Source organism: Dermacentor albipictus, chromosome 1, assembly GCF_038994185.2.
Source record: "Dermacentor albipictus isolate Rhodes 1998 colony chromosome 1, USDA_Dalb.pri_finalv2, whole genome shotgun sequence".
Classification (NCBI taxonomy): Eukaryota; Metazoa; Arthropoda; class Arachnida; order Ixodida; family Ixodidae; genus Dermacentor; species Dermacentor albipictus.
The window spans coordinates 318163836-318173780 of NC_091821.1; the positions used below are offsets into that span (position 1 = coordinate 318163836).

Here is a 9945-nt window from a genome sequence, read left to right on the forward strand (position 1 = left end):
TTTGCGGGTTTATGCGCCTTTATGGCGAACGGTGGACATTATTCACGTTTGTACTAGCAAAGGTACCCCCCCTCTCCTCAGTTGCATAGAAAAGTTACCTTGTGTTGGGGCCCCCTCTCACCACCCCCCACCCCTCGAGAAAGAATCCTGGGTTCGCGCCTGGCTGAAGGTTGAGGTGCGCTTACGAAGTGACGAAAGTATAGATTTGCACTTCGAACAAAGTACCAGGCAGTAAACGGGATGACGGGAGCAAGATGCAAAATGAGCTAAAATGGCCAACAGCTAGCAAGCACTACAGCTACTCCTTACTACGAGGAGACGAAGTAGTGAAGATTCCGAAAGAATGAGAAATAGCTTATATGCATCGTGATGCCGACAATTACAGAACCAGAGGGTCAGCTTGAAGGGGAAAGAAATTAAGCTAGCAGAATAATAAAATTAAAGAAGGGATTAAGTAGGTCCGCAATGCATCCAGTGAACATATGGACACGCAAAAAAGGAAAAGTTCTATATCGGCGACACTCCGAGATAAAATTTATGGTGAAAATAATCGCTGGTTTCAGATACAAGCGAGATGAACAACGGTGTGCCATAAAATTCTATTATTGTGTCAAATCTCCCAGAAGAAGGAAAATGAAACGGTCTACAGAAGTTGCATTCAAGATGCCGATTAAATCATTTGAAGGGCCACGGCGCACTCAATTGCACATATTCTCGATCAGAATAAGAGCAGGGAATGCAAAACCGTATGGCGACGGGGCCCAGGAGACTAATTAAAGCACAGTCTCCGAAATGCGAAGAAGCTTGTTAAACTAACTCATAAGAATTAACGGTACAAACATATGGGGAAGAAACTTTGAGGTTAACAGAGGGAAAAAAGAAAAGTTCAGGGGTCTTACGAGCCAAAACCACGATATGATTATGAGGCACGTCGAGCCATGCACTACGCCAGCATGTCGGGTGGTAGGTAGCCGATGTTCTAGTTGACATTAAGAGAAACAAATGGTGCTGGGCAGGCCATGTAATGTGCAGGCAGTGCGGCGCCCTCTATAGGGCGAGTTCCCTAGATATAGGAATTTTAAGCGCTGTTTAGGGGAAACAGGAAATTTGTTCGACTCTAGTGAAATTCCGTGCTGAGACACTAAAACAGTAGAACGGCTCACGTCACGACGTGTGTTCATCTCAGTCGCCGCAAATTACCTTCGCATTAGCATGTGACGTGTGACTTTTGATCGCGCACTGCGGCGCAGTGAACGCCTCTCGCCGTGTAAACGAAGATTTACACTGCGAGTATCTGTTTCCTCGTGTCCTTGTTCGCGCTGTTTAACCTCAGTTCTAAACGAAGAGGGTGCGGGTGCCCTGGGCTCTTTAACGAAGTACTGCTACTGCGATTTTTCCGTTCGTACATCTAGATGTGCTATCGATGCCTGTGTACTCTGAATGAAATATTTATCTGTAACTGGCGAAACATGCGTATGCTGCAACATCAAACGAAGCAGCACGGTCAAATGTGGACGTCGGCGAAATAAAACGCCGCGCACGAAAACGCGATCGAGGCGCTAGACAAGTTTCCACCCTAACCGCAGGCGGCACCAGCGCCGACTCCTCCCCTGGCGGGCAGACTCTTTGGTCGGAGCTTCGCGAACGGGACAAACGCAGCGCCGTGCAGAGTCACATCGCACATTTTCTTCTTCGCCGGCCCTTTTGTTACGTGTCGTGTGATAAACCGAGCGGCCCTTACACAAGCAGCGATAGTACGAAGCGTACTCGATCGTACGATGAGGTACGATCGAGTAAGCTTCGTACTATCGGCGTCAAATGAAACGCGAACAGTGGAGTACGTGGCCTAAGCATAACTGAAGCTATAGTGCGCGCCGTCCAATCATTCATTTAATTTTTAGTCTGCGTTCATTCTATATATGCGAAAGCGAGTAGCCGGCGATAAAAAAAAAAGCCTTCACGGGCACTTGCTTGATTGGCACTAGAGTCGTGAGGTTCTTTTCTTTGACAGACGTTTGCCGAAAACTTCATAATGGATAGAAGGACTTGATGGCCCGAAAGCGAAGCTCCCAGGTGCGCCTGTTGTGTAGTCTATCTCATCCAATTATCACGCTAGATTATTGTAATATGTCGGAGAATTCTACTCAGGGGTGGATTATGGGCTAATTTGGGGGGAGGAATAACTTTACTTCAAGAATACTTTCAAGCCAAGCATCCGTTTTAAAGCGAAAGCTTTACTGGCCGCGAACTTGCGATTTCGCCGTGGCGGTGCTCTGAGGAGGCGTATGACCTCACAACGCGCGCCTCGCCGCGGATATTTCTATCTCTCTCGCTCCCTAGTCACTACTGCGCATGCGCAACACCTCCTAGACTAGAAGGCCGGAGTGCTCGGCGAGTGACGTCACGGGCAAGAGGCCATCGGCACGCTCGGGGATACGGGTTCAGTGAAGGGATGGCGGCTTGGTTCACCTAGCAGCCGTATGCTTTTATTGACCACTCCACACGTTTTCTTCAGTCGAAACTGCGGAATGAGCAGCACGCACCTTACAAAGCATTTATTTAGAGGCACAGATACAAAACAGCTTTGTAAAGCTTGTGCATGTATTGTTGCCAGAAGCTTTTATAGCATCGCGCTTGTAATGTACGGTTTTTGTGAATTATTATTATTATTTATTATACCCCATACTTCATACCTATTACTTCAAGTAAATTGAATCCACAAATACCTCTCCTTCCGTATTTTGTACTTGCGGTTCTTACGGCACGGCAATGACGAATGTAATGCACTCGATTAGCTTCACAATTGCGTATGAACAATCTTATTGGGGACACATGTATTTATTACAATCTAGATTATGGTCAAACAAATAATTTCGCTTTCGACGCACTAATTACCGCAGTTCACTAATTTACAACAACTCAAATGAGTTTAGAAATGGGATATAAAACATTTGTGCAGCTATTTACACGAAAACAGCTGCCTTATTGCGCAGAGTTTCAGCTTTTCTCTTCCATGCCTTAGCATTGGCATCCAATATTTTGTCATTCAACGTGCAGCAGTAGTTCTTCAATAAAATATTCGTCCTACACCACAAAAGGTGCCTTAACACAAATTCATATTTATGTCTATCCTCGCAGGCGTTGAACTCTGAGGAAACATCACTTTCTGTAAATGCACTTGCTGTAATTGAGCAATTAACCTTTCCGTATTTTTCAAAAGTAACTATTTAAAGAAGTTCTGAACATCTTACCCTAGAGTGCGCTAATACAGTGAAGTCTGCACGTGGTAGCGCCCTAATCCAGGCACTCTGGGCTTCTTCATCTTGCGGAAACTTGAAGACATTATTTTTCTGCCTTGATTTGTACATGTAATTGCTCCGGCAATTGGGCACGCAGCACTTAATAGGCATATCTCGGCATGGCACTCCACATTCTGGGGCAATGAAGACTCGCGGTACACCCAATCGCAAGCACAGCACAAGTGTTGAGACTACATGCACTGGTCACGTCTAGAAAAAAATGTGCGTTCGGAAGCATGCAATAGCATGGCCGAGCATGCCGGGACTTGTTTAACCCCGAAGCTATTCAAGGAGCGGCAGGGCTCCTGGAACTAATTGAATTGTTGTCGCCACTTTCGTCCCCTCGGTCTTCTCTGAATAGCCGGGGTTAACCATTGTATATCTTCCGCGCTTCATTTTCAAAACTGATGCGCCGCTCGTAGCTTCGTAGCACGCTGCACGGAAATTCTATGTTGGCCTCTTGTGCGTGACGTCGCTCAAGGGGAGAGGGTCAGCCAGAAGGCCTTAAGTTCTCTAGAGGGTGTTGGCATGCGCAACTAGTAGCACCGAGCCCCAGGTGTTCCGCCGCCGCCGTTTGGTATGACGTCACACCCTGTTCCTCGTCGTTGCGCTCGCCTCCGCTCGCTTCGCCAGCTGCGTCGCATGCCTGATAACATGTCGAATGATTGGAAAGGAGAGCTCGCGTGCGCCGCAACCACAGTTGAGGCGGCAGTATAGACGGCGACAATTCTGATAAGCAGGAGGAGGCCTGGAATCGACATCGGAACGAAATGAAGAGGAAACGAAGCGCCCAGGAAACAGACGAACAGCGCGCCGAACGACTGGCTAAACGCCGCAACATAGCTAGATAACCAGACTAACCTGAACTTGCAATCAAGATTAACAAAGGCTAACCATGCTATGCCTTAGCTTTCGCTACGTATATCCTGGTATAGCCTAGCTAAGCCACTGCCAATTTTTATAACATTAGTCGCATCACACGTTCGTTGAATTACAATTTCCCAGAATGGAATTGCGTGTGATAAATATTAAGTATTTGAAACTACGATAGTTCATGGAAAGAACGATTACGACGAGCACAAGGGAATTACGCCTATGGTTGGACAAACTGATAACAGATATGACTTAAGAGAACGCGCTCTGTGTGTTCGCTTCGTTCTTGTGCTCTGTCCTTCTGTCGCGGTGTAGTTAATAATGAAGAGAACGATTCGTGATTAAAAAAGCACCACAGATAGTTGATAAAGAAAACAACCATTACTCGTCACACATTTGATCAGTCTCTCAGTCTCTCTCTGTTTTGTTAGAAAAAGTGTCGGCTATGCGTCAGGGTGGGTTCTCTGTTTCGTTGTGAGTTCCTCGTTCGTGTGTTCTCCGGTGGACTTCTTCGCCACTATCGCATTGCGCAATTATGCTGCGCATAACTGTTTTTCAATTTTTTTTTCTATATTCTATAGGTGCAGTAATCGTGACGGCGTATAGTACCATTCAACGTCTGCGCACTCCGGCAGCAGCCACGCGCGCAGACCCGTTCAAGGATTCTGCGATGTGATGTCTGTTCCACTGAAAAAAATATAAACGAAAGGCCAGAGTGGTGTGTCTTAGGCGTGTACGCTCAAAATTTGCGCTCAATTAATTGCGCCGCTACTGCTGCCAATAACAGGGCGTTCGTGACGCGCTCAAGGAGTGCGAGGCGCAGGCAAGCGCAGCCATGATATATGCGGTGCCGACGATACATGCCAGACCGCGTATCGGGGCACACGCGAGCCCCTTCTCACTTCGGAAAACGATTTCCCCCGAGCGTACTCGAGAGTCATTTCGCAGCGAACGCGGTGCATCGACATTTTCCCGTATTACGTAAATTTCCTGCTCGGCCACGGCCAATTAATGAAGCCGGCCAAACGTGCAACGACGCCGGCCAGCTCGGTTCCGTGCCCCGTCCGGCCGAGCGCGAGCAACCCATTATACACAGCCGCCCTTTATTCTCCTTGAAAGAAAAAAAAAAAGGTCGTTTCCGTCACTCGGGCTCAATGGCAGAGACATTCGAACAATTACGCGAATGCTAATGCCGCCTTGCCGCTCGGTTCTGCCCCGGAACATGAACCGTGCAAGTTTCCTTCGTAGTCTCCTTACATTTCTTCGTCCGGCCCGCTTCACGAATGAGCGCGCGTGGCTCGCAAGGAGCGGCGTTTCTTTCTCGTTAGCTATCTGTCCGTCCTGTCTTTCTTCGCCGTTTGCCACGACCGCTGGGGTCGGCCCCGGTGGACCTGCACTAGCGCGATCGCGAGACCGACCGCAGAAAGGTTTTTTTTTTTCTAGGTGTATGCATGGTCGGCGAACCATCGCGGTTGTTTTTGTCCACGGAGAACAGCACTTGCCCACAGGCCTTCCGTGGCATCCTGTCATCGAGAGGAGACCGACCAGCGTTCAGACCTTTGGCCGATCGCGCCACATGGATACCTGTCGACATTAAGCGAGGGCACGACATTGAGCTTTGCTACATCCACATAGACCTAGCCCAGTCGGGTTTCTGTTTTAGCCGTACGGTAATGCGGCACCCTGGATGACTCTACCATCATCCGCAAGGCGGACTACTAGAATCCTACTGCACTCTATAATAACGGCTGGGCTCTACAGAGCGCCTCTGAATGCACCCTGAATGCGGGTGTGTGTGTGCGCGCATCGCTTCTAATCCTTTCCTTCCCCCTTCTTCAGCGCAAAGTAGAAAGCCAAGTGCAACTTGGTTAACACCATCTCTCTCCAGTTCGCACCTGCATTATTTTGCACTACGGAAAAAGCAAAGAACTATAACAGCGCACAGTTGATTTTCCGTATGGAATAATTAATGCGTGGCTAAAGCTCTACGAACGTGTCACGAAGCGGTTGAGAGAGCAACACCGTGTATAGATATAGCAAGGAATACAAGGTTAAAATCCACCAATGTGATAATGTGATCGCCATATAAGTCAGCACGTACTGTACCACGCATGTGCTTGGAAGGGCCAAATTTAATTTTTGAAAAACCGACACTTGAGAGGAGGTAATAACGACTTTTTCTGTCTTTCATTATATATATATATATATATATATATATATATATATATATATATATATATATATATATATATATATATATATATATATATATATTCAACCTAATTGCACACCTAAAGGTTTGCAGGATACTTCGAGGCGAAACGCGCCAGAGCTGCGCAAAGAAAATCTGCAGAACGTCGAATGCCGGTATCGCCTGCCTTGCTATCAAAATTTTTGGCTGGATGATAGGATCTTCATCACTGTTGCCTTCGTTGAAATTCACGCCCTTTTCGCCTGAGATGAATTTGAAGACGTCGTCGGTCATCAATAACGATTACATCACCACGTCGTCATCAAATGCGACGCATACGTCAGGTGTCGCACACTTTGGTGCGTTACATTAATTGAGCAACGTATGGGCTATTGATTCTTGAAGCAGTGCAGCAGGACTACTTCAGCTATATCGACACGCTCGTCAAGTGAGTCGCTAGTGCATGCCTTTGCGCTAGCGCAGGGCGCACCACGGTGACGTGTGCGGAGGGCAGTTGCGGCACCGCGTTCGTTTAAAGCGACAAGCCAGCCACTGCAGTCGTCTTAATTCCTACGCTGCACAGACAAATTTTTTTCGCTTTAGACGCGCTCTCAATACGCATGAAAGGTAAGAATTCGGCCGGGACATAATCATTGCTTCGTTATACAAGTCATTTCGCTGTAGAGGGGTTCGTTTAGAGGCGTTCGATTGTATAGCGAATGGGTAAGTCGGTAAATCTGAGCACTAAAAGCTATAACGAATAACAATATCATGTTATGCACCCGAAGTCTACCACGTTGAAGGAGCCCGACTGTGGTTAGCACTCCCAACTTTCTTTTTCGCAGTGGTAGGTCACATAATCAAGTAAATTAATACCGACATATTAAGCTATAAGAGGCGCCACCACCACCATAGCTCGAATAAGTAACATGCCATGAGTAGTTCTTCGTCACCGACGACAGTTATTTATTTATTTATTTATTTATTTATTTATTTATTTATTTATTTATTTATTTATTTATTTATTTATCTCACTTTATTATAGAGAATGAAGAAAAGAGATGCGGCAGCTCAACAGTAAACCTGCGAAATTGGCTTATGGCATGCTCTAAATTAACTTATTCCTGTTCGTGTTACAAATAACGATGTAACCTCTTCACATATTACACTCTCAAGGCCCTTGCACACTGTCCCACCTACTCCTCAGTCCATGCGCACATGCCCCTTGTATGCACCGTATTTAGCAGTCCTTGTTTTCTTTTTCCTCTCTGGGACTGACGCCCTAAAAGCAGCACCAGACAGTAAAGATACCTTGACGCCGAACGAAATCAGAAGCATCAATAGCACCACTTCTTTTTCTAGGTCACATAACCCATACTTCGACTTAGACCACATGGAAACCATGCCCTCCACCTATTCCAACCTCGTCCAACACTACCGCCCGTCCATCTCCTCATGAAACCCTCACAAGAGTTTCAAAGACGAGGGTCTAGAATCTGGCAACATTGATGCCTTCAGGTAGCACGTGCGGGTTTATTGACCAGTTGCCTTCACCCAAAAAAATCACGTACTCTTGACGCCTGCAGCAGATAGGATGTTGCACATCCGCCGCCAAGGTTTGTGAGTGGTGGCGCTGGCTAACACCCCCAGGGTTAGTTCTAGTAGTGACACATATATACCCAAGAAAGTGGATGGGGAAAACGGCTCCGCGGTAGCTCAATTGGTTAGAGCATCGCATGCGTAATGCGAAGACGCGGGCTCGTTCCCCACCTGCGGCAAGTTGCTTTTTATTCCACTTTCATTGCCATTAATTTGCCATTTGTTTAATTCAATTAGTGAGTACAAGTAATTTCTCCTATATTTCCGTTGGTGTCTTTGTTTGTTGGCTTCTCATGATGTGATTAATAAAAATCGGGCCTCTCAGTTATCCCCCTTTCTTCTCGTTCATCACAAGGGAGGAGGCAGTTGCGTGGCGGAAACTGCTGACAAACACCTATTCTCGACTAGGCCTCTATCACGCCATCCACAAATGCCCGAACTGAGGAGTGTATGCCTCGCTGTATCACACCACTTGTCCCAGCACTTCAATCTTTCCCCTAATCGCATGCCCAACCCCTGAACAGGCTGTGACCAGTAACAGCTGGTGTGGCGGGCCGGCCGGGCGGCGGCAGCCGTATGACTTCTGGACTGAGGAGTCCCCTCAGTGGCGCGACACGGAAGCAAGGAGAAGCAGAAGCCCTCGTTACTCTCGTCTTGTTTTATACTCCTCAACTGTTTCATGTTTTATCCTCTTCAACTAGGCGATTTTACTTATCGAAAATATTGTCTTGCACACTCACCTGTTCGTCCTGCAGATGCTCGTTCCGCGTGATCGCCACAGTCCCGCCGCATCAATATCGAGCAAGGCTGCCGAAAGGCTTTGAACGCTGGTTTAACGTTTATGCAGTTGGAGACCGTTGTAGTAGTAACAGCAGTGGCCCATATCCAATCTGTGCGAATATCCAAGGATTACGTAGTGCATACAGAAAGAAGAGAATTATACGACATAAAAATTTCCCCGACGTTTACGATACTCCCTAATGCGAAATTTGAGCGCAGCTGTTGGGGAGTTTTGAATTCGCGATATATTGAGGCAAAGAATTTTAATCTGAACGGCAGCAGTGGCAGACGAGGCACTTCCACCGGTTGCGTCGTTTATTGTTGAAAGCGTAAACGGGAACGTGTGGCTCGCGCGGAGTCCATTCTCTAGCGGCGGCTGCGCAGGCGAAGCAGGCCCAGTGCCTTACTTGAGCCCAATCCCTCAGCCACGTCCCCCTTTACCCTTCCCCCTTTCAATAAAGTTTATCACCACCACCACAGGCGAAGTAGCGCATGCGTAGTGGGTCCGAAGCCCACGCCAACGCTTTGTTTTCGTATATAGTATCGGTGGACGTGCTCGTCTCATGTCTTAGTAATGACGTGATCGGCAACCGCGTGACGGCACACGCGGTTGTGGCGCCATATCGTGGCGGGTCGCCGCCGTAGAGCACGTCTCGCGCGGCACACCACCCTCCTCCTCAGCCTGTCGCCATACTCTCCTTCTCCGTTTTCCTCATGCTTCCGCTGTACCCTCCCACTCCGCTTTCCTTCTCGCGCTCTCCGCACATACCGTCTTTCAACCTCCGCTGCGCTCCGCGTTCGTTTTGCCGGTTACGCCGAGGCCGATGCTCAACGCAGGAACGGGGGTCTAAGAGCTGCACTCTAAAGAAAAACAACTACATAGGCAGGCTGATGTCAAGAAAAAATGACCATAGGAGAATATAATTTAATAGAAACAAAACATTCAAAACAACTTAAATAAATAAGAGACACTCGCGTATGCGAGTGCACAACTAACCATGCGTAGTGTTATTCCAAGGTTTGTGAGTACAGTACGCCAGATGTTCTCGTGCCACTGAGTGTGTTCCCATAGTTTCTCGTTCCCAAGAAGCTCATATTTTAAGCTTTCGACACAGGTGCTCATTTTCGATGAATATATGCCATACGCTTCCTTCAATAAACCTGTGCCCCCAATTTCAACCTTAGAAAAAGTATTTAAATTAT

General features: G+C 47.4%; 1 long non-coding RNA gene across 1 annotated transcript in view; it reads right to left on the reverse strand.

The window, feature by feature from the left end:
• LOC139057353 (uncharacterized) overlaps positions 1-8845 on the reverse strand; it is a 95763-nt gene extending 86918 nt beyond the window's left edge. Inside the window, exon 1 of the long non-coding RNA XR_011512704.1 lies at positions 8703-8845. This is a non-coding gene — a long non-coding RNA (uncharacterized lncRNA). The remainder of the gene's footprint in view (positions 1-8702) is intronic.
• Positions 8846-9945: the final 1100 nt, after the last annotated feature.